The sequence below is a fragment of the Episyrphus balteatus genome, chromosome 1 (genome assembly GCF_945859705.1).
Source record: "Episyrphus balteatus chromosome 1, idEpiBalt1.1, whole genome shotgun sequence".
NCBI lineage: Eukaryota > Metazoa > Arthropoda > Insecta > Diptera > Syrphidae > Episyrphus > Episyrphus balteatus.
The window spans coordinates 139,766,897-139,790,921 of record NC_079134.1 but is presented as its reverse complement, the minus strand read 5'-3'; the positions used below and the strand labels follow the sequence as shown (position 1 = coordinate 139,790,921).

The following is a 24,025-nucleotide window of genomic DNA, read 5'->3' as shown; positions in this document are numbered from 1 at the left end:
ATATTGACAACAAAGAGTTTTTCAGTCAAAAAAGTAGAAGCATTTTAGCTGGATTCGACTTTTATAGAAATTCGTTTCTTCTATAACAAAAAGGGCAGTTTCCTTCAAAATTCCACTAACTTCTTCTAAAATATAAAAAAAAACATTAGAAAAATTATAAATTTTGTATTTTACCAAGTTACCTTCCCAAATCTTTTCTGGTCGGCTTTGCCGAAGGTTGTCTCAATAGAACTTTGTAACAAAAAAAATAAATAAATACAAACATTTACAATATTGTAGATTGCGGATACCTACATAACAATGTATGAATGTGTATAATCTATAAAATACAACACTATGACGTAATTTTTTGACTATTTGTACCTTATATTTCTGTGTTTACGTTCCCATTTTTTTTTGTTCTCTATTATTATTTTACATTATTATCTGCAAAGTAGGTACAAATGATTAGGTTCTTATTTTTTGTCTGTTGTATTTATTTTTTTAATGAAACTGAAACAAAATAAAAAGTAGGTAAGTGCATAATGAAGACAAATTTCAACATTTTTTTTAAATAATAATAATCTTTGTCAGATTTTTTGTTGTCTTTTTGTTTGTGTTTGGAGCAATAAATTGCACTTTTTTTCACTATACTTTTCTAACGAAAACCTCCAATTGTTAAGGATAAAGGGGTTTAAAAGTATAAGGACAGGCAGGCGGGGATACGAAAAACTAAAAGAGTGTAGGCTTTTTAAGAAAACAACTAACTCCCTCCTGTGGTGAGAGAGACAAAAACGCCACCGCGCAATCGCTTATTTTATTTTATTTTATTTTTTTTTTTTTGTTGGTTAAGTATGAGTAAGACTCAACACACTATTACAAGCTTAAATAATAATAATAATGGTGTGATGGTTGTTGAGAAGACGGTTTTTGTGGAGAGGAGAGAGGTAGGAAAAAGTGAGAGATACAGAAGTGAAATCATATAGAGATAGATTCACTTCAGCAATGTGTTTCATTTTTTTTTTACAATGTGTACATAATATTAATGAAATGAACAAAAAAAAAAAAAGAAATATAAATGAAAACACGATAAAACTTGTTTAAAATGTCAGAAATAGGTAAATTTTTTGATAATTCAAAAATCGCTTTCGAAAGAAATAAGGCTAGAAATGCTAGCTTTGCAGTTTTTTTAAAAGAAATATAAGAAACTAAAAACTTATGTGAAATATTGTTCTAATTTCACACCTTTCTTGCAATAGAAACAGCAAAAAGCAGGTAAATTTCATGTGTACTTTAGATAATAAAAACTAAAATATATCTATTTCTATATATTCGATTCACGGATGTGAACACAACGTTCTCAAAGAGAAAGAGGTGAAGGCAGCAGCAGCAATAACAAAAACAACAACGACGACGACTACGATAGCAAAATAATAATAGCACTGCTGGCTCTGCCACCTTCATCAACATCATCATCACCATCATCGAATGGTTTAGGAGTAGTATTATAGAATAGCATGATAAGATTATACTATATACGTTTTTCAAAGCGTTATTTTCCATTCGATTTTTTTCAAACGTTTTCATAATTAGGTATTTTTTTGAGAATTGGATACACATGATTATGACTTTTCAGATATCAGATATCGCCGAAAAAAAAAATACACGAGACGACGAAAACAAAAAACCCAAAACCAGAGCCACCAGAGAAAGAAATTCCTTAATTTTTCCGGATAATTTGTCAACCATTTTGTTCATGAGACAAGAAAAACAATCTATTAATAAATACAACACGAAGCAAATGAGCAAAACGAAAGAAAAAACAAAATAAAGTATAGAAGGAAGAAAATAAAAAAAAAAACGAAACGAAATAATTATAACCACAATTACAAATAGAGTGACCTAACCTAGAAAAAAAAAATAATTTTAATAAAAACTACTAGACAACGAAATAGGTACACATTGAGGGAAGGGGTTTAGAAGTCGATTTTTTTTTTTCTTAATTTTATACTTAAACTTTTTTTTTAATAAATCGAATTAAATTTTAATTTAATTTTTAATTAATTCTTCACCTTAATAGAAGTTTCTTTGCTTGACTGTACATTTTTTTTTCTTTATTTTATTGAAAGGAAGAAAAAAAAATCACTTTTCAATTTGCTGCTTTGTTGGGTGAAAAATTCACAACGTTGGCACAAGAAATTATTTAATTTTTCTTTCTTTTTCACTTAAATACTATATATTTAATTGCTTTTGATTTGTGTTGTAAACTTTCTTCTTCACTTTTGGGATTGAGATTGAAAATATTCGTTTTTTTTTTGTGGATGTTATTGCACTCGAAACAAGCAATCAATCGACAATCGAACGAACGTTGATGATGACGACGAGAGTATAATTTTTCGATTAAAAAATATTCACTTTTTTATTGAAATTTTTTCTCATATCGTTACAAGAAAACGAAAGCGTTTTTTTTTTCTTTATTTTGTTTTAAAGTTTATATTAATTATTTTTATATTGTTTAAATAATCGTAAAACGTTTTAGCTGCTGTTTTTGATAGTGACGCGGTAGCAGCAGTTCCTCGGCTCTCGACATTTCGATCGACAATACTCCAAATAATTCTTCCAGATAGATAATAGATACATTTTTACATACGTGTTGTTTTTGGTTATATATATAGTGTATACCTATATTTTATATACAATTTATATGTATGAAAAATGTATGTGTTTGTATTTCTAGGGGTAATATATTTGAAGGTATCTAAGGTTAAAGCAACAACAAAGTCTCTACCTGTAGTTGTAATATTTGTTTGTGTGTGTATATGTTTTTGTCTGAGACTTTAGAGAGGAGAAATTGTATATCTCGTTTTTCAACTTGAAGTTTTTTTTTCAAACACACACTGTACTTTTCTAGCAAAAGGTTCAATTCATTTCGATATAAATTGCGTTGTATTGTATAATTTCATTGTACACTATACACTACATACATAGATTTTTTTTATTTGTGTGTAGTTGTGTGAGGTGAGTTGTTGTTTTTTTTTTTTGGTTGTATTTGTGAGTTTGGCTATATAAATGCGCAAAAGTATCTTTGAGATAATATAATATTCATTCTATATCTCTTGAAGAGAGAAATTTAAAAACCGGATTTTTTTTTATTTAATACCTTTAATACTCTTGAATTTTATAGAACAACAAAAACAAAAAAAGTGTAAAGGTAAAATTTAGTGTTGCCATTGGGCTTGTATGAAATGGTTTTTTTTAGAAGGTTTTTATAGTTTGTTAAAAGTTTCTAGGAAGTACCTGTCATTAGTAGGATGTTTTTAGAATGGCGACCTACATTATTTACTTGTTTATCGTATGTATTATCATGTTATGTGTACCTACATGGATTTATTTTTGTTGTCAAGAAAAACAGCTGATTTGTAATTATTTTTGCATCAGTTTATTATACTTACTCATTATTTGATTTTGTTGTTTTTACAACTTAGCAGGTAGGCAGGTTTTTAAATAAATTTTAATTTGTAATCTTTGATAGGGATCGTAATAGATTTGTTTGAAAAAAACTACAGCATAACTACTTAATTAAGTATATTATGTTATGAAAATGTTAGGGACATTTTTTTTCTAAAGTAACCCAAATCCATGAATCTACAAAAAAAATGAACGCACAATATCGAACATTTAAAATATAGTTTCACCTGATGTTGGAAAATTAAGAATGTCGAAAATATCATATCGTAGAGTTTCCATGTAGAAATTTGCAACACTTGCAAATTGTGAACTACCTACACTAATTAAAGCAGATAATCTTAAATTTTTGAAATGGGGTTCAAAAATTCCCCTAATCCTCTTCAAATCTCGGTATAAACTATACAAATTTTAAAAGCTTATCGTTATCTGTTATAAATCATGAAGTTTCTAAAATGAATCTACTATAAATCTTATTTAGGGCTTGTTAGATATGTGCTAGAAAAGTTAATTTAATTTCAATTAACGTGAAATATTAAAAATATACAAAATGTGTGAGGCCAGATATATCCATGAAAGTGAGGAAGTAAAATTTCCAATGCCTTATGTGAACATAGTATTTTTTGTTAATCGATTTAATTTATTTGTTCCGTTATATTAAAAATTACTATTTTCATAACAAATGTAATGTTATTCTCCTTTCGGAGGTTTTCACAAAAGTACTTTCATCTATCTTATAAAACAAATGTGAATATCAAAACGTTATATTTTTTATTTAAATAAGTTTTTTTTATGCATGTTATTTTTTTTTAATATATGATTACTTTTTGTTTTATTTCTTAATTTCTTAAATTTTGTTTACCTAATTTATTTAATTTTGTATTTTTTTTTATGTATTTTTTATTTTTTTTAATATTTCATTTTTTTAGTATTATTATTTTTTTTACTATTTAAGGTTTTTTTAAATTTTTTTTTTTTCATTTTTTTTTTTCATTTTTTTTCATATTTTTTTTCATTTTTTTTTTCATTTTTTTTTCATTTTTTATAAATTTTAAAAGTTTTATTAAATTTTTTAAAGTTTTATTAAATTTTTTAAAGTTTTATTAAATTTTTTTTAAAGTTTTTATTAAATTTTTAAAGTTTTTATTTTTTTTTTCTTTCAAGTTCTTTTTTTAATCCGAATTTATGTATTAAAAAAAAATAAAATTTCAATTGTTTTTAGTTCCAATTTTTTTATTGTTACATTGTCAAGTTCCAATTTTTTTGAATTATAATTTTTTAAAATAAAAAAAAAACGCTTGTTAATCCATCAAATTGGGAAAACCGGTGAAAACTGAAAGTCATATGAAAAATCATAATTTTGCTTGTTTGATCCCTTTTTAACCTTTCTGAAATATTTTAATTGCTTAAAAATACTTGCCGCTCGAAAAATCATCATTCATCATTCTCTTAGTTTCATTGTTATTTATATTAATTGAAACTGCATTGATATTTTCCTTTTTCAAAGAGATTGACTAGAATTATTGGATTTTTTCCTAAAATTCCAATAAAGCGTTAGAGAAGTAACGTAACACAGGAAATAACACTTGACTCTTCATTATGAGAACCTTAAGTATCTACCATTTACCCTACTATAGACTTGCAGAAATGTAGGTTCCTATATGACAAGTGCAAAAGTGAACATGATAAAAACATTTCGGCAAAATTTTTTCTTCAAAAATTAAACAGATGATAAACGTTATCACCTCGTTTCCTCGAAAAAGCAAGATATGTAAATATCAGCTATTATCTTTATCATTTCCAAGAAAAAAAAGTCAAGGCAACTCTTATTTTTTCTTCAGAAAACAATTAAATTTACTTTTGATATTCTCTTCAAAAGAAAAAGATGCACTATTTGCAACAACTCCCACTACTACTGCAGACAACATACCTACTAATCTTATCAAAAGTCTACGAAACCATATCATTGACCATGATAAAAAGCAAAAACATCTTTTTTGTCATACCAAAACATTCCGGATAAAAAAAAAATCTATTTCTCTCCCTTCTTTTTTATTTTATTTTGCTTGCACAGTTACACAGTCTTACATTTTATTTTTATTTTTTTTTTTAATGAAATGATACCATAGCAATATGTAAGTTTATTGCCAAACCAAGCGGGGAGCAGCCCATTGTAACAGCGCAAGTGCAAAAAATCATTTTGATAGTGATGATGATGAAGATGATAAAGCTAATAATTTACAAGAGAAAAGTCAAATGGAAGAAAACCGCCACGAAAACGTTTCCACGACAACTTTACACACAAAAAAATAATACAGCGATAGCAAACTATCTCAAAGATAACCATTTTGTGTAAAGAAAACAATTTTGTTAATTTTTATCTTTTAATGAGAGAACAACCAAAATTCTTAGATAAAAAAAAAAACTTTTAATAAAAACACAAAATTCCAGACAGGTGCAAAAAAATAGTTTTTTTAGGGAAAAAAACTTCCACCTACTGTACATACAAGTTTGCAAATTCTTTCGTAATGATGATAGCTGTTTTCTTTTTTCTTATTGAACTTAAGCGCATGTCCAGATTTACTTATTTTGCCAAAATAATATCGTTCGTTTCACAATCCCCTCTACCCAACCAAAAATACTTCAAAAGAAAACACCTCTTCTCTACCTCAATATCTCAACATAAACAAATACCCAAAAACACTTTGCGAATCCCGACCGGAATATGCGTAAGTTGCTGCACACACTATATAGTACAACATCTGTATGCAATGTTGGTAGGTAATAGTGTTCTTCTGAATCCTAGGCATGTGAGAAACCACACAAATCAAAAAGTGGAATTTAAAACGAAAAAAACGTCCTTTTCCTGCAGCAAACACTCTTCATCTGCATACCACAAACGCTTTCGGCAGCAGAGGTTTCCCCTTTTCGTCGTGTTTATAACGCACATACCTCTGCCTGACTCTGAGATGACAAAACCAAAAAGCTTGCCTTGGTTTCGGTTGTATTTTTGCGCACATGATGCTTTTACGCAAGACCAATATTTTCATTTTTAGCAAAGCAAAATCAACCCTTCTTTGATTATTTGTAAAATCGATGAAAACACTCATATCACGAGCGCAATATTAAAACAAAAGAAGCAAAATACATGCAATATGGACATGGACACGAACACGGATACCTCCTACATCCACTTAAGCAGCACAACCTGCATAAATAAAAGTTTTCTAAAAAAAAAGAAATAAAGACAACCACTAAATTACGTCGAACATAAAATCTGACTGTACTAGAAAAAGTTTTCTGATTTTTTTTCTTAATTTTTTTAAAAACACATTTTTAGCCTTCCTTTCTGAATCTCAAGACGACATAAATGTCGGCAAAGTCTCTAGTTTTCAGAACACTGAGTGTGAAAAAAGCAAACAAAATCATGACCTAGCACAAAGTCAGCAACCGCTGAGCTATGGCAGCAGCAGGAAATTTATCAGACTCATGCGGTGCGGTGCGACGCGACTTGACTCGACAAGGCAAGGCAAGCCAAGACACCCACCCTTTACATTGCAATCGTATATCTATTATACATAATTGCATACCGCCGAAGCGGCGCAGGTACAATAAACACAACCAAAACCAACGTCAGAGCTTTTGCTCTGCTTTTTAAAACAAAAACGTAGTTATACATTTTATTTAGCGTTTTGTTTTAGCAAATTATTGTTATATAACACAACATTGGAGTGATTTTTATTTTTATAAAATATCGCGCCAACACGGCAATATACTCGTGCTACCAGGCAGGCAGTCATGATGGTAAACGTAAGTCAGAGGCAGACAGAAAATGATCGTAAAATTAAATAATACAACACAAAGCTACTAGTGGGGGTGTTAATTTTGATAGGGGTAGAAGAGAGAGAAAATACGACCATGAGATAGATAAATTTATTTAAATATAGGCTATTTGTAGTTGTATAGTTGGTATTAGGTATAAATATGAATTAATTAATAAGCTCTTTTCTTACAATTCCATATAGGTAATTTAAACTTTTCCTATACAGATAAGTTCTATTAAATATTGACTAGGTAAATTCTATTAAACTACAATGAAACAATTTGATGAAATTAAATAAAGTAAAAAAAAAACAAAACCAGACACGTTGACTACAACATCTGACAAAGTTTAAGCTTAATTGTTAAATTGTGTTTGTTACATTATATATTGTTGCAATTATTTGCGAAAAACCATACAAAATCCCCGATGGAAAGCCAGTCAGCAATTTTCTGAACTTTGACTAAAACATTGCTTACATATACATAGTTCAATTGTTAACTATACACACATACTTTTATTCACATTTTGATAAGCGAAAAGTGTGAAATAGGAAGCTCACAAAGTGTTTAATAGATTTTACAGTGGTGATGAAAATTTAAATTTTAAAATATATCTTACACCTATCATTTTGCGCATAAACAATGCTACTTACCCTTATTGCGATATGCAACTGATAGAAATATTTCTTTCATTCAACACTTAACTTGGATTTTATGTTAGATTTGGAAATGGTTTAGATTTTTTAAATGGAGTTTTTGGTCGTGATCTTCTCAACTGTCAAAAAAGAATCGAAATATTTACATATTTTTCATTACGTTTCAATTGAAACCAATATTGGATTTTAATTTTTTTTAAATTGTTAATAGAATACAGAGTTTTTTGACCACCATCTTGAAAATGGTCAAAAAAAAAATTGTCATTTCATGATTCAGTACAAAAATATCCATCGTTTGATATATTTTAAGCACATATTTTGAAATGTGGTATTTTTTTTTGTCTTATGTCTGAAAAAAACATAACTGTCCCAACAGTAAAAATGTTTTGGATTGATAAGGAAGGTCTCACCTAAATTTGCACCTTAATATGTTACACACTGAACTAAATATTAAAATGTCGGGAAAAACATTGCATGATTAAGGTAAAAAAAGAGAGTTTGCCATTTAGGGGAACTTCCTGATGATGTTTGAATTCCAAAAAGGAACATTTAATGTTATTTAAAAAAAATGTTCAGGGCATTTGAAAGAACAGGGTTCGATTGATACTAAAAGCACTAATTTTTTTATTCTCCGATACAATTTGGTCCAAAATGTACGTATACTTCGAAAATTGGATTATATAAATGTATAGTGTCAGGAGTTCGTCGTTCCAGTCGAAAGTTCTGAGCTAACAAAAAAAAAAATAGAAAAAAAAATACAGGCGAATAGAGAATCTCCTCCTTTTTGGAAGGTTCAAGATTTGTCATGTATGTAGCTTTGATACACCTAAGTCGTGTCTCAGTTCTTATAATTTTATCGTCCACCTCTGGCTTTCCGGAAAAGTTTGAATGTCAGACAATGTTTAGCTTTTGTTATGTTTTTTCTAATTTGCGGTTTGAAATTACAACCTGAAGAACCTACGTAATGTAGCCATAAACAGCTAATGACAAAAAAAATTCTATTTTGTTGAAAAACCTAAACCGTACGAAAATCAGAATAAGTTTTCGATGGCAAAACTGACTGATTTTGACCTCTATTATCAAACTTTTCATCCCTTATAGGTACCATTCGCCTTAGCTATGGTAAATAACATCTTATTCAATTCTATATTCTTTCATCTTTATAAAAACCTGTGCTACCTGCTTGTCCATTAAGATACCAAAACTACCATTCCATGACAAAAAAATACTTTAGAAATAGAAGAGTGTAGCATACGTTTATACGACAGTGTACAAGACCAGTATAGTGTCTTTCAATTCCAATACCTCAGCGTCAGCATCGTCGTCGTCGACGAAATATAGTCGTTTTGTCGTCGTACCTACTTGTAGTCGCTGGTTTGCGCTTCAAATCAAACACAGAAGAAAAAAAAAAACACAAGAAATGTTTCCCAAGTATATTTTTGAGTGCTTTTGTGAAATCAGTCGACGACGGGCATTCAAACTCACTTGCCACAGAGTTCTCCTTTTCTTTTCCGCAATTCCGATTCAACAAGAAAAAGAAAAATAATATTAAATGAAAAAAATAAAACCACAAACGAGAAGAACAAAAAAAAAAAATACTTCGTGTGTGCATCTTAAAAATATAAATGCCTTTTTTATGTGTACATAAAAATACATGAAAAAGTTTATATAATTATACAAGAAGAAATAATCATATCATTCTCTCATCGGGAGAGAGCAAAGCGATTGAGTTTACGCTGCTGCGGCAAAAGAGAACCATACCAAATGAATAGAGGTGCTGCTTGCTGCTCATGTTGATACCGAAATATATATATTTTTTTTTTTTTTTTTTTTTGGAAACGTTATCGATGTCTCTTCTCGGAGGTTTGCTTTCGGTCGGTTGAATAAAAATGGTACAACAACGAACGCCCGCTCTACATGAATATAAATTTTTTTTTCTAAATGCCACAAGGTTCCTCTCTCATAGTGGGTGCGATATTTGAACGTTTGTTGAAAAAAATGCGTTTCGAGAATTGTCGAGGTTATAAAAAATATTGAACAACAACAATCTTAAGAAAATATGAAGCAATAGAATCAGGCACTTTTCTGGTAGTACCTTAGCCATTGGTTGATGTGTTGATTTGGTGTGGATTTGCGATTGCGATGGGTTAGCTTTTGGTGCCACCATCACCACCACCGTCACCGCTACCACCGCTGTCGTCGCCGTGTCGTGTACAAGATCGTGCTGTTTATCTCGTTTGGTTTTTTTTTTTTTGAGAGTTCGCGCGTTGAAAACAGGAATATGGTATAAATCGTTCGTAACCTGATTTTATAATCAACTCCACAAGAGCGATATACAAGAGCTAAAAGAAAACGGAAACACTCTACGTACGAGAACGAAATAATGAAACACAAAAAAAAAATGTCGATTGTTTGCCGGACGATTGATGGTCAAACTCGTGCGCAACACAAAATATGACGTCGGTGTTAGTCGAAGATTATGAAGAGGGAAAGGAAGGTAGAAAAAATCTTTTTTGTTGTTTTTGGGTCGACGTTGTCATCGTCGTCGTTGTCGTCAGTGGTAGAACCGCTGTTGCTTTCCGTTCACAGACATTCTTTGAGTATTGATTTTATTTTGAATTTGAATCTGAATCATTTTTGGATGTTGATTTGGTATTAAAAATAAATTTTTATTCGTTTCCCTCTCTTCCTGGCTCTTGAATGAATTTTTTTCAAACTTCTGCCATGCATAACTGCTTTCTGGTTAAAAAAAAAAGAAAAGAAATCATCAATTTTTTTTTAAACAGCTCAAAGTGAAATGAAGAATGAGCAGGCAGTCTATGCTACAGCAAATAACGAAATCATTTGCCTCTTTAACTTGTTTTTCAAGTTTTTTTTTTTTTTTTTTTCATTTTTGTTTCTTGGTAGTATCTTTTTTAAGACAAACCGAAAAGGGGCACAACCAATACATTGCTTTGCTTTGACTGCAGTCAGTCAATACAACAAAAACACCAATTTTGGTGTTTTTGTATCTCCTCCATATTGAGATTGAATGATGGGGTTAGTGAGTCTTATGAACTCTCAAATGCCCGTGTAATTACTTTAAAATGAGTACTCCTCATGGGAATTATCGTTTCTATAGTTTCGATATATGACTTTGTCAATTGGAATGTACATGTGGTTCTTTTTCGATTGTATGCCCAAAAACAACAAAACTCTTGAGTCATATCTATTTGGTCATAGTTGAGAACTTCACGTCATTAAATATCCATTCAAAGATAACTGATTTTTTTTTTTCTATCCCAAAATCCATAAAAGTCCCAAACGGTTAAACCGAAATTGCAAATAAAAAAATTAAATAAAATATAAAAACATCCGCGCGGAGGCACGATAAAAATTATGAATCATCCAACACAATACAATAGAATTTGTTTCTATACTACCTATTTTTAAAATAAATTCTCATTCCGATGGTGACATCGTGCTGTGAGATGTTTGTATTTTGACGATATGATGTGACGAAGTGGATGAATGATAGAGAATCAGAACCATCAGAAAGGAAAGGAGAAGCATCAAATTCGTTAGAGAACAAAACACACGGCACGGCGCAAAAGTATTGCATTGGTATTTATGTATATATAGAAATATAATTTTAGAATTTAGAAAACAAAAAAAAAAAAAAAAAAAAAACTAAAAATAATGTAACAAAAGCATTTTATACTCAATAAATCCTTTAAAAAAGATATTTTCCAAAGCAAAATACACAAAAAATAACATTGTTTTACTCAATTTCATCAGTTGGATTAGTTTTTTATTGTTGTTTTGATATAGAAAACATATTGGAGGAATGTCTTGTTTTTATGCCGGTATTGAGAGTACGAACAAATGGTATTTAATAATTGCCTGGTTGTTTATGAGAGTGGAAAAATAAAAAATAGAGATTTCGACATTGTTTGAAATATGAATTTAGAAATTCAATAGACAAAAAAGTTCTACCTAATTTTTGTTCAAGACACTTTGAGTAGGAGGTTTTCAATACAAATAGTTAATATGTTTCCAAAAGATGTGTCCGTTCATGAGATTTGGTACGATATTTTGCCATACGAATAACCTAAAGGATGTCAAAACTATGAAAAGTTAAGCCTCAATTCAGTCAATAAGTTTTGGAAATATCGTTAAAAAAAATTTGAAGAGGGCCTGAAACAGAACGGATCCCTGGGACACACCAGCATTCATTTAGGAGATATCAGACTTGTAAGGTCAACGGCTCCTTTGATACTTTTTAATATTATTTCTTGATTTTAATTTGTTTCTGAATATGGGCAACACTTTGTATAACATCAGAAGCTTCTCTAACTCTCATAATCTCTTTACAGCAGGAATCAAAGAATGTAGGATTTATCGGCTTCAAACCACTTCTTCTTCTGAAAAGCAGAATTAATGCTAGTGTGTTACTATGATTATTGTGACCCTAATTGTTTGTATAATGCTTAGGTCAGATTCTGTCCCAAAAGTGTCGATCCTGCTCAGTAGTGTGAGCTAATTGGCGGTAAGGGAGTGGTGAGATTTATAGCAAGATGATAGGACCATTCCGCAAAAGGAATCCAAACAACGCCATATAGGCATATTGCAATAAGTTCTTTGAGTTCGTTACTATAATCAGAATCATTAACCTAGAACCTTTTGCACCGGGCAGTGTTTTGAAGCTACCTTGTAGTTTTTTGGCGTGAAGTCTGCACTGTACTCTACACTAGAGCCCTTGTATGTATGTCCTAACCGTCATCTTCTACAGGTGATTTGCTCGTAAGGATGTTAACATTCGTCTTCGTAAAGAGTTATCCGTCGAGACCCCGACATTATCGCAAAGCTTCAAGCGAATTCCTTCTTCAGAAATCCTACGAACAAGTCGTTTTCTCAAAGGAGATTTGTGTGCATTTCTGTAGCTTACCGTCGAACTGAATTTTGTGTTTTAAAGCTGTTGTACACGATGTTGAACAAAAACTCGCACCCAAGCGGACAATCATCATTCTGACCAGGCGCAGAGAGCTTTACGCAAATTCTTACAACAGAACCAACTATATGCAAGTCTTTTGCTCAAAAGTTTGTCTGGTAAATTATGTCGCTAATGGCTTCACTGCTCTTGTCGCCTTAGTGACCCTTAAGGGGCTAGAAACGGAGTATGGTAAACCAGTCTGGTTGTTCCAGTCTGTGTATGTTCGCCTATCGGTCAGTGCCTCCTATTTATTGCTATAACATAGATTAAACTTATTTTATCGTAAACAATTTTGCTCGGAACTTTCAACTGGGGTTAGCGACGAACCTAGATATCTCCATCTTTTACCGAAGATCTTTATTTTGATTGGGACCACGCACAAATTTAAACAAAACATAAACATAAAAACGGATATGAATTAATTTCAGTTAAATGTCACAACTTTTAAGTAATTTATCCAAAACATAAACATAAAAACGGATATGAATTCATGATACATAGACATACATCACATGTCAAAAAATGGATTTAAGTGACTTTAACAACATCTGTTGGTCAATAACCAGATGTTATTTTTAAAAGAATTGATTTATGTTTGTGAAAAGATATGGAACAAACCATTAATTTAATGATCCTATAAAGCGTCTCTAACATAACATGTGCATGTTTGAAAGCTTGAATAATATGAAATTTAATGTGATATATACATTCTAGCCATTCGTTTGAGACTGAAATTATTAAAAGAAGTAAAAAATGCCTATCAGTCATGATATCAGTTATGATGAAGTTATGATGAAGTTAAATGGAAACGAAACAAAATAAATCATTTACACTTATGTAGAAGAGACAACAACTGACATTGAAGTCAAACCAAGAATTGCTTTCAAATCTAAAAAGGAATATGAGAAAAACCTACATCAGTAAAAGTTGTTGAATAGGGTACAAATAACAAAGGAACTATAAATTCCTAAAAATGTCGAGATATAATAAGCTAGATCTTCACTTGGTCAGGTGCCTATTTCAGAGCAATTAAATCAACAAACATCATAGATCTCAAAAATCAGTAGTTGAGTTCCATGAAACCTTGAGATATAATTTCCATGGTCTAATCTAAATAGTCCAAATGATCACAAAATGGTTCGAGAAGTCCAATGGGCCAAATCTATTGTTGCCTGAATGAGAACCACCAATATCACTTGATGCTGTTGGCATTAAGAATTAAGTTTGCAGATTTAGTTGCCCACTGACTCTGTCTTGCTACTAATATTAGTTTGGAACATGTAAATGCTTGGCATGCCAAATTGGTTCTTAACCTTGGCAAACTTTAAAATTTCTTCCTTAATGTAAGGGAAGGGAAAATGAAAAGAAAACTTCACGATGAGAAGCAATCAATATTACTATTTCTACTAACATACATTGGCTAACGGGAATTATCCAAAAGGACTATAGTATGAACGAAATACTTAATTTTATAATCAGCGCACATGAAAGGGGCTGTTTTTTTATCATGGTACGACTTAAGAAAACTTGACTCTATACTTGACAGTTCGTCAAAAATTGGACTCAAGTGTAAACTGATGTGCATTCCTTGAAATACAAGTATTATATTGTTTCAGAAAATGAACGCAGCTAGCTACCTATTTCCTTTGAACATTTTTTAAAGAAATATCTATTTAACAAAGATAGGCATTATGCCGGTGCTCAAGAAATGTGATTATATGTGATATGATAAAAGCCGTGTTTCATTTTTCTTAAGTATGTTCAACGAGGATTTTTCTAGATCAGAACAGGACAGGACAGCACAGTTTCGTGAGAAACGTCAGAACAAGTTAGAACAGTCATTTAAACGTCAGTTGTCAAAATAACAAAAAAAAAAAAAACAAATTGTAAATTATACGAATTTTTTGTTTATTGTTTCTCGTTATTTTTTCCAATTTTTTGTGTTTTTACTGCGAAAAATATAATTAAAAATTGTTTTTAGTTATAAAAACCACGAACACCCGAGAAATATTCGCACAATTAAATCAAAACAAAAACAAAAAATTACAGCTTTGCTTTTGATACTTCTCACGAATCTGTTCTAACCTGATCTGACTCAAAAGCAAGAACAGAAAATCCTGTTCTAAGGTTAGGTTAGGTAAAATGGGCTGACAGTTGATGTTGTTACCGTCACACTTAGATCAATGTAGATCCCTTGTGATACCCTGAAGTGTAAACCTATGAATCCTATGGTTTGTCCTGTTCTAAACTGTTCTAGGTTTGTCAATGAACAGCAAACTAGAACAGTTCAGCACAGAAAAAAAGTCAATGAACAGCAAAAAGCTGTACTTTTCTGCCTAGAACAGTCCAGCAAAGCGTCAGTGAACAGAGCTCTTGTTATCCAGATCAGATCATTGTATTTATTAGCGTAACAATAACAAAGCGAAATCCTACTTTTGTTGTATTAAGTCTAAATAACTGAAGTAGGTCTTAGGAGCACCTGACCAGATATGAGAATTATAGTCGAGCTTTGATAAGAGTTTCTATATGCTTTATAAATTGTAGGCAGATGAGAGTGGGTAACAAAATTCTAACATCTTTGGAGGAAACCTAAGTATTTTGCAGCATTTTTAGGGCCGGTTTGTTCACACTCGATTATCTCTTAATCAAGGATTTTTCTATGGAATAATCATTGATGAAAAGATAATCGACTGTGAACAAACCGGCCCTTAGTGACATGAAATATGTGCTCATTTTTCACTTGTATAGAAACGATCAGTCGCTAAAGCGCAAATTTATTATTCGCCCTGTTTTAGTACATGATTTTATATGGAAGTGTGCCTATTTCGTAACTTAGGCTATTGGAACTTTGGTGGATAGTAAATCAAATAAAATGTGTATTCGTTTGCAAGGTTTGTCTTCAGTAAATCCATCGGTATTCGCCTTCAACCTGGAGAGCCAGGTTCTTAAATAACTCCAAGAACGGGAGGCCGCACAGAGGAGTATTCGACCCCAAAATCCGGTCATAAGTGAAAACAAAAAAAATTGCATTCGACCCGTTTTCGGGTTCCTCAATACCCATGCTAATTAAAACCGGTTTCAAATAATAACTGTTGACCCCCTAATTCCCAAGATCTTAGTCTAAATCTAGTCGATTTTATAAGCTCAGGCCACAAAAGCTTATTTTGTTTTTTAATCATTAACACTGCAGTCTGTTTTTTATTGTGATTTGTGATAATATTGTGAAAAATTTTTGATGCATGTCCAAGGTCAAGGTATGTACTTTATGTAAATACAGAAATTTCCAAATATTTTATTGAAAATATATTAAAAATTGAAATGACAAGAGTGCATAGAAAAACGTGTAAATTTAGGAAATTTCCGGTAGAAAAAAAAGTGTTTTTGTTATAGTCTCGGGTATGATCGGGCAAAAATTTTTCATATATATTTAACTGTACATCTTTGTCATCTCATGCACTTAAAAAAAATTTCCACATGTTTCCACCTTTTTCTTTAATGGTCTTTTTTAGTCTTGAGGTATTTTTAGTCAAATTGCCTTTCGTTGGTTAAAAAAACTACTTATTTTCAAATTTTTGTTTTCTTTAACCTTAAATATGAACAATATTTGAAAATTTCATGTAAAAATTAGTTATAGTAATGAATTAAATAAAATTGAAAAAAAAACTTACTTAATTTTTTTTTTTTTTTAATTAACCCGAAAATTTTTTTCAGTGTATCTTTTTAATGCGTTATAAATTTTAAAATAATTTTTTAGGCCAATTCCAATAAGAAAAACATTAAAAATATTTTTGACCGGATTTTGAGGTCGAATACTCCTGTGTGGGCCGGTCAAGCTGCTCCCTATTAGCCTTAGATCTGAATATAATGTATGTCGAAGTAGATCGTATAAAGTGTTCACAAAGTAGTTCATTCAAACTGGAACTGTAGTCGCCACCGTTGGCCCCATCTAGGAGATGACGCCAGGATTCAAGGAATTTGATAAAAAAAAAAAGAAGTAGTTCTAAAACTGTTCCAACAATCGTGACTTTCTTTCAATTTTTTTTTTTTATAAAAATCATCAACATATGTATAAATAGCAATTAATATCAATTAAGGGCACAAATTAATATTAAATGAGGTAGGTAGAAGAAAAAGAATTTTTTTTACTCCCACAAGAGGTGTAAGTGCAAAATTAAAAAAACAAAAAAAAAAATATCCCTTTTTCCAGACTTTATTTTTCTATTTTTATTTTACATTGGCTTAATACCTACTACCTACAATACCTACGTCTAACACAAGGTATTTTTTGTGTGGATTTTCTCGATTTTCCTGTCATGGTTTCGTAAAAAAGTGCATGAAAAATAAACTAAATCGGTATCTTTGGTAGTTAGGTATTTTACAACATCATGCTCTAGCTTTGACTCTGTGTTGGGTAGGAGCAGCAGCAGCACATATTCTCTGTGCATCTACAGTAAACTCTGCCTGTACAAAAATCCAAGCAACAGTAAAAATAACAAAAAAAAAAAAAAAACAAAAAATCTCTCTTCCAAACCAATATGCAGAAGATTAGAAAATATGTACCTATCTACCAGAAGAAAAAAAAAATAAAAATAAAAACAACAACAACAACAAAAAGACTATACCGACGATAAACTTTGTTGATTGGGTTGGGGTTTTTCGACTTCGAGGAATCGGGATGGAATATTGGAGCCAAAATCTAAAACAAGTTCAAATAATCTCGTACTCGTATACAAGAAATGAGAGAATCCCATCCAGAGGACAACAGAGGCAGAGGAGCAGCCCAGAGCCAGATCCACCACCAGCAGCAGTTCTTCTTGCTAGTGCTAGATTCAGCCAGTTCAATATTTTTTAGTATTGGTATTAGTGATAGATGATAAACCAACAAAACTACCAATACACCGAGAGACTGGTTTTGCTCATCTATCTCTCTCTTTCTCTCTCTCCCTCTCGCTCTCTGTCTTTTTCTCAGAGGGCCTTGGATGCTCCACAACCAAGCCAGAACGACACCAGTTAAAATTTTATATAAAAATGAGACAAGACATTTTTCTTTAATCAACTTGATTTTGCTTTTTATTTTTGCTGCCTGTTTAAAGAGCTGATAGGGGAGAAAACGCAAAACTTGGTTTTGGTAGATGATACCTATTCGCTTTGGTCTTAATTAATTTCCGATCAAGAAAACGTAGGTACATCATTTATTCTTGCATATTGTTCAAAAATATACCTACAAAGTAGATACAATCATCTCAAAGTCACTTTCCTCCGCTCACCTTTTAAGAGATAGATTCACCACCACCCACCGCATAGCTTCATCATATTCATTGAATTTTCTTACTTAAGAAAAACCAAACCAAATAAAAATGGGTTTTGCTGTTTGATGATGATGAGCGAGAATGACTATGGATGGGCAGCAGCACACGAGCAATATAGGGACATAATGTGGAGATTGGGGGCCATAGCAAAAAAAGCACCTCAACTCAACTCAACAAAAATGCATCTGTGTGTGCGCGCAAAATAAATTTTTACATATATACATGTCTCTCTTTCTCTCATTATATTTGTGATATACTACTGTCTTTCACTTTCCTACTATAGTGATTGTATGACATGACTGCCACATATTTTTGCTTTTTTTTTCATATTCAATCATACAAAAAATTACTTAAAAAATTGAAATTTTACGTTGTTGAGTAATTTAAGGTTATTTAAGTGCAATAATTAGTTAATTAAGTTATTTGCTATAAATTTTAATTCAACAGTTAACAAATCAAGAAATTCTTTTTCTTGCTTTTTCTATCTACTACTATGTGACGTCTCGGTCACAGTCTGTCATATGAATGTGTGCACTCTGTGTATGGTGCTGTGCTGGTTTTGTGAATTCTAACCAAACTTTTTTTTTTCTTCGTGACATCTTTTTTGCACAAAAATTACATAAATTTGTTAAAGTTTACATTGAAAATAGAATCAACGGGACATTAAAAGAAAAAGACGATTGTTGCCATATAGAACTCAAATCACAAAGTTAATAAACAAAATTTTATAAGTAATTTTCATGCATGCCCCCAATTTTACTTTTTTTTTAAACAAGAAAAATATATATAAATTCACATATATCCACAAAACAAGCACACATCTCTAATATACGTATATACGAGAACGAGAAGTAAAAAAAAATTACAAAAACATATTTTAAACTGAAAAAAAAACTGAGGTTATGTGAGACAAATGGGCGAACAGATTTTTTTTTTTTTCCAATTTCGAAGCGAATCTATTTGAATTTTTTAATCTTTTTTATTTTGTTGCTAAAAGCAAAGGAATTTTATAATAATTTGCTTTTTGTTAAAAATTATATAAATCAACCTTACCTTTGACAAAGCAATTAGAAGTTCGTGGTGGACGACGTTGTAAAGTTTTCTTCGTTTTGTCGTCGACATAAAAAAAATTGGAAAACTCTTCTCGTTCTGGTTGAATGTTTCGACACACAGGGAGCGAACTTTTTTTTTGTATTATTTTGTATATAATTTTTCTTGCACACTAATTTTTTTTTGAGATAAGAAGTAAGAAATAAATTTAACATACAAATTTAAAAATGAATATCGCGAAAAGGTTACCTGAAAGTTTTGTGTCGAGATCAGAAAAAAAAAAACCAGCAATGCTCTTTTCCACAAAATTGAGTTCACTTTTCTTTTCGTGGCTTTCTTCAATTATAACTTTTATTAAATTAGCACAGTTTTTGGTTTTTCTTCTTGATTATAATAAATTTTTTCTTTTTTGGATTTTTCTCAATTTCAAAAAAAAAAATTCTTCAAAAACACGTCCTTCTCCGCAGCTGACCGGATTAAGACTGGCCAACCTTTGCAATATGGCGCGCGGTTGTTTGGTCGAATCCATTTTTTGTTCGATGAGAATTTTCATTTTTGTGTTGTGATAATTTGTTGTCTGCCATCGCAAATGAATATGACGGAACGGTAGATTTTTTTCATCTATTTTTTATAAATTCTAATAAATATTTAATTTTTTATTCATTTCAATTAATTCTTGAGATGTAATTTAGAGAATTGAATAATTTTAAATTTATAAATTTGTGTGATTTTTTTTTTTGAAATAGGTTGAAGGAAAAATCATTGGAAACGATGGCAGACAGTCTTTAATTTTTGTGAAGTATAGAAATCACGAAGAAAATGCAAGTAAACTCAGCGAGAGGGCTGATAAAATGGGATCGACCAAATATTTACCAAATCGACGACGATTGAATACGACGACACACGGTGGTGCAAGTGTGCGATGAAAACGTAGATAAATAGTTGAAAATTTTAATACAAATACACAGCACTAAACGTATAGCAGTGTTGCCGAAGTTGAATCTGGTTTGTTTGTTTTTTTTAGAAAATTATAACTTTGTACGTTATTTTTTTTTACAATTAGGTACCTATTTTCCAGCGGAATTGCATACCTATCACATTTGGGAAATTTTGGTAAAGTGAAAGGAAAAACTTTGCAGGAATATGTATTGATGGGAATTTGACTTTTTCTGTAAGATAACTTCAATTTTTTTTTGTAAGAAAACTTTCTCATCTAATCTAATGTAATCTAATGCTGATGCGAGATGAAAAATCAGATGCAAAAATTTTAGTAGATACGGAAAATTTCGTTTTGCTTTTTGTTTTTCAGTACGCAGCTCTAGCGAAAAATTGGAGAGTTTTCACTCTTTTGTCACTTACTTTTTACCGTCCAGAAGGGTTCCCAGGTTGAGGGGAAAATCACCATTTTTGCCGATTTTTTTAAACGAAAAGGATAAAATAGGGGACGGGGATAAAAAAGGGGAAAAAATATCTAAAAGGGGAAAAATCTAAGCTTACAAAAATATTAAACACAATCTTTAAACAATGGAATCTATTTAAATAAAACTCAATTTCGAAATAACCTATCGTATTCCACGCTAAGTGGATTTTGAATTCCTCAGCACTATTAAAGAATAGGGTGCTTTAATTTTGTATTCACTCCTCAAAATACTTAATACATACATATTACATTAATTACATTTAATTTTTTCGAGTATATCAAACAGATTTGAGCCTGCTGCGCGACGGCAGCCCAAAAAAGACTAATAAATTGTTACGACACATATCGTGGTTGAAGAAGCCTGCCTTTTACTGTATGTTTCCACTTACCGTAAATCCGAGATTTAGCTAAGTAGATTTAGAACAAATCCCGAGATTTATTTTAAATCTACTTAGCTATCTCGTATTTACGGTAGGATTTTTCCTCAAAATAAGATTTATATGTACCAAAAATATAAATTTTTTTTTATGATTAAATTAAATAGGTACAAAATTAATATTTTTTTAAAAAAGTTTTTAAATACTTGCATTTTTTTCTTCACAAAAAAAGGGCATTTTTTTTACGAAAAAGGGGAAACAAAAACGTTTTGGTGTTAAAAAAAGGGGATTTTTGTTTTGAAAACCTGGGAACCCTGCCGTCCAGTGCATTTTTCTTTTTTATTTTGACTTTGATAGAATACTCGATGATATTTTTTCGTTAGCATTTTCTTTGTCGACTTTGGAGACTTGGAAATTTTTCGTTTCGAATCAGCAGCGTACTAGGCTTTAGTTGGAGATTTTTTTACTTCTTTTCGCTCACAAATAACTGCCGGAGATTTTGCGGCAATTACGACATTTGAGTTTTTTTTTTACTAACATTTATTTGGCAATATTTGGCATTTAAAACAATCATTAAAAAAATTTAGCATTCTATAAATTAAATAAAAATAGTTTCTACATAATCAAATAAAAGTTTTTTAAATTTTGTTCCATTTATGATACATTTGGTAAGTTTATTTAATCCTATGAAGAACCATATTTTTTGTTATTGAGTTTCTGTACATTGATTGGTAATCTAAAATTATTAGCATTACGTAACGCGAAAGGCTGTACATCACTTGCATAGGTTTTTTTTGTTTATTTTTGGAAATCATTTTTGTCATTAGATGGGTTTCTGAGATTTGTTTTCTGTTATCATATTGGTTTGCAGATTGTAATACTCTACATGAATATTTTCCTCTGAGATATTGCAAGTATTGCGTGGTCCTGAAACGAGTAGTTTTCACATTGTTTTTATTTTTTTAATTCATTTGGTCAGTCTTTTTGATTCAATTATTCACATTGTCAGAATAGGCCCCTGATGAAAAATTTGGTCCGCATCAGCAGCGAAGTATGTAAAAAGTCTGAGTTTTTGTGTTGATTTTGGTGCAAAATCTATAAAGTACATATCAATCTGCTGTTAGGACATACAAATCTCACTTAATACTTTTCAGACCAACTCGGTTAAAGTATTTTATAGATTGTATTTGTCAAACACATAAAATTGAGTCCCTTGCATCCAAATTCAGGAAATCGTAGGTAAATCAAAAAGATAAGTTTAATTTATTGAATTTTGTTTAGAAATTGACGGATCAATTATGCACAAAATATCTATAAAAGATTCGTTTACGTTTGAAATGTGTCCTAATCCAAAATGGTGAATTTTAATTTAATGCATTGTGAATAATTTGAGCCATAAATATGTAATAAATAGACAACATAGATGAGATAAAAAGTTGATTGGTTACGTTTTTAATAATTTTTTTTTATTTGTCAACACACTTTAAGACAAAGTCATACATTCGCTAATACGCTTTTGTGTAAAACTCAAATTTAAACTGAATAAGAATGAAGAAAATTATACAAGTTTGCCAAAATCATTTAAAAACTCGAATGTTCCGCGATTTGATCGAAGTTAAATAGAAATCTGTTTTTCAATTAGGCGGAAATGAAATCCACTGTTCTGTTACAATATATAATTATCAAATGCCGAATAGTGGCGAAAAATCGATAGTGAACTTGATACTCAACTGCACGAACCAACTCATAATATTGATTGCCGACTATTTAATTTAAATTTTAACTTAGCCAACTCAAAATAAGTAGGTACTGAAAAATCTTAGGCCAAAGTTTTAAAACTAAGAGCCGTTTGCTGAAGCCAAACTTTTCTACTTAAAAATTTAAGTTTCGTTTCAGCAAATGTTTTGAATTATTTCATTTATATATCATAATATTATACCTACTTTGAACTTTTTCTGTTTTAATATTTTATGTTTTCATAACATTTGAATGAGCTTGAATTTAATTCATACAATTTCGCGCAAAAATGAGTTTGAAATAATTCAATTTGTGCAAAATATTACCCATTTCTTTGACTCGAATATGAAGGCCTATTACAGAAAGGGCGGTGATATTTTAGTTTTTCTACCGCTTTGACTATAGCCCCGTTCCATTGGAGGTGGTAGTTTGTTCATGAGTAGATCTAGTACTACAATTTAACACATAATTTTTTACTGGAGGAGATAGAAATGTGTAGTTGTTGTACTAGATTTTTTCTCACGTGTAAACAGGAACAGGCCTTATTAGTTAATAGCCCTGGTCATTCCGTAATTATCAAAACGATAATAGAAAACGTGATCATCTTTAATTTGCTCTCTGTAACTCAATCGCTATTTTGCTATCGTCTCGTTTGTCATCATGAAATTGCATACTTTACGGTGCATATTGAAGAACTAATTGAGTTGGGTTAAAAAAAATAAAATGATCTGCCCAAAATAATTAAAAACATTGCACCAAGAAGAAATTATTTTTGAATATAAACCAAAAGTGAATGAAAGGAAGTGAAGGTGGAAATGAAAAATAATATGAATATTTTTAATGTTCTTTTATCGTTCATAGACTTTTTTAAATTTTAAACAGTTTCTATAAGTTGATAAAATTCACAAAACGGCTTCATTTTGTTTGTAAATTTACTCAGGACGATACCTATATTTAGTTATTGTCCACTAAATCGTTAGACGATCGTTTTCATGATGATAAATCGATAGATAGAGATTATTGAAGTTGTGGAAATCAAACCATCGTCGAAACGATATCGTTTTTCAATAATCGAGTTACAGGGGGTCACTGTTCTATTGGAGGTGGTAGTTTACTCATTATCTAGTAGGTACTACCATTAACGCAGGGTGTTTTCATAAACGTCTGCCTAACTTAGGCCTGCGTTAGTTGTGTTCATAAAGTCAGATCTGCGATCGGACTAACTTAGTCCAACTGCA

General features: G+C 30.8%; 1 protein-coding gene and 1 long non-coding RNA gene across 7 annotated transcripts in view; one reads left to right on the top strand and one right to left on the bottom strand.

Moving 5' to 3' along the window:
* LOC129907490 (paired amphipathic helix protein Sin3a) overlaps positions 1-24,025 on the bottom strand; it is a 53,316-nt gene that overhangs the window by 27,205 nt on the left and 2,086 nt on the right. Inside the window, exon 1 of one of the 5 annotated variants that reach the window (XM_055983754.1) lies at positions 2,052-2,676. The exons of 2 other annotated variants lie outside the window; for them this stretch is intronic. The gene's annotated coding sequence lies outside the window, so the exon portion shown is untranslated. Of the gene's footprint in view, positions 1-2,051; positions 2,677-24,025 lie in introns of those variants that run through there. 2 more of the 5 variants (XM_055983749.1, XM_055983753.1) reach the window with 2 other exon arrangements.
* Positions 9,212-21,208, top strand: LOC129907491 (uncharacterized). Of its 2 annotated transcripts, none has more exons than XR_008771043.1 (3): positions 9,212-11,525; positions 20,000-20,258; positions 20,317-21,208. It is a non-coding gene; the product is annotated as an uncharacterized LOC129907491 (long non-coding RNA). The 2 variants fall into 2 exon arrangements; XR_008771044.1 differs by lacking the exon at positions 9,212-11,525 and adding an exon at positions 17,483-18,073.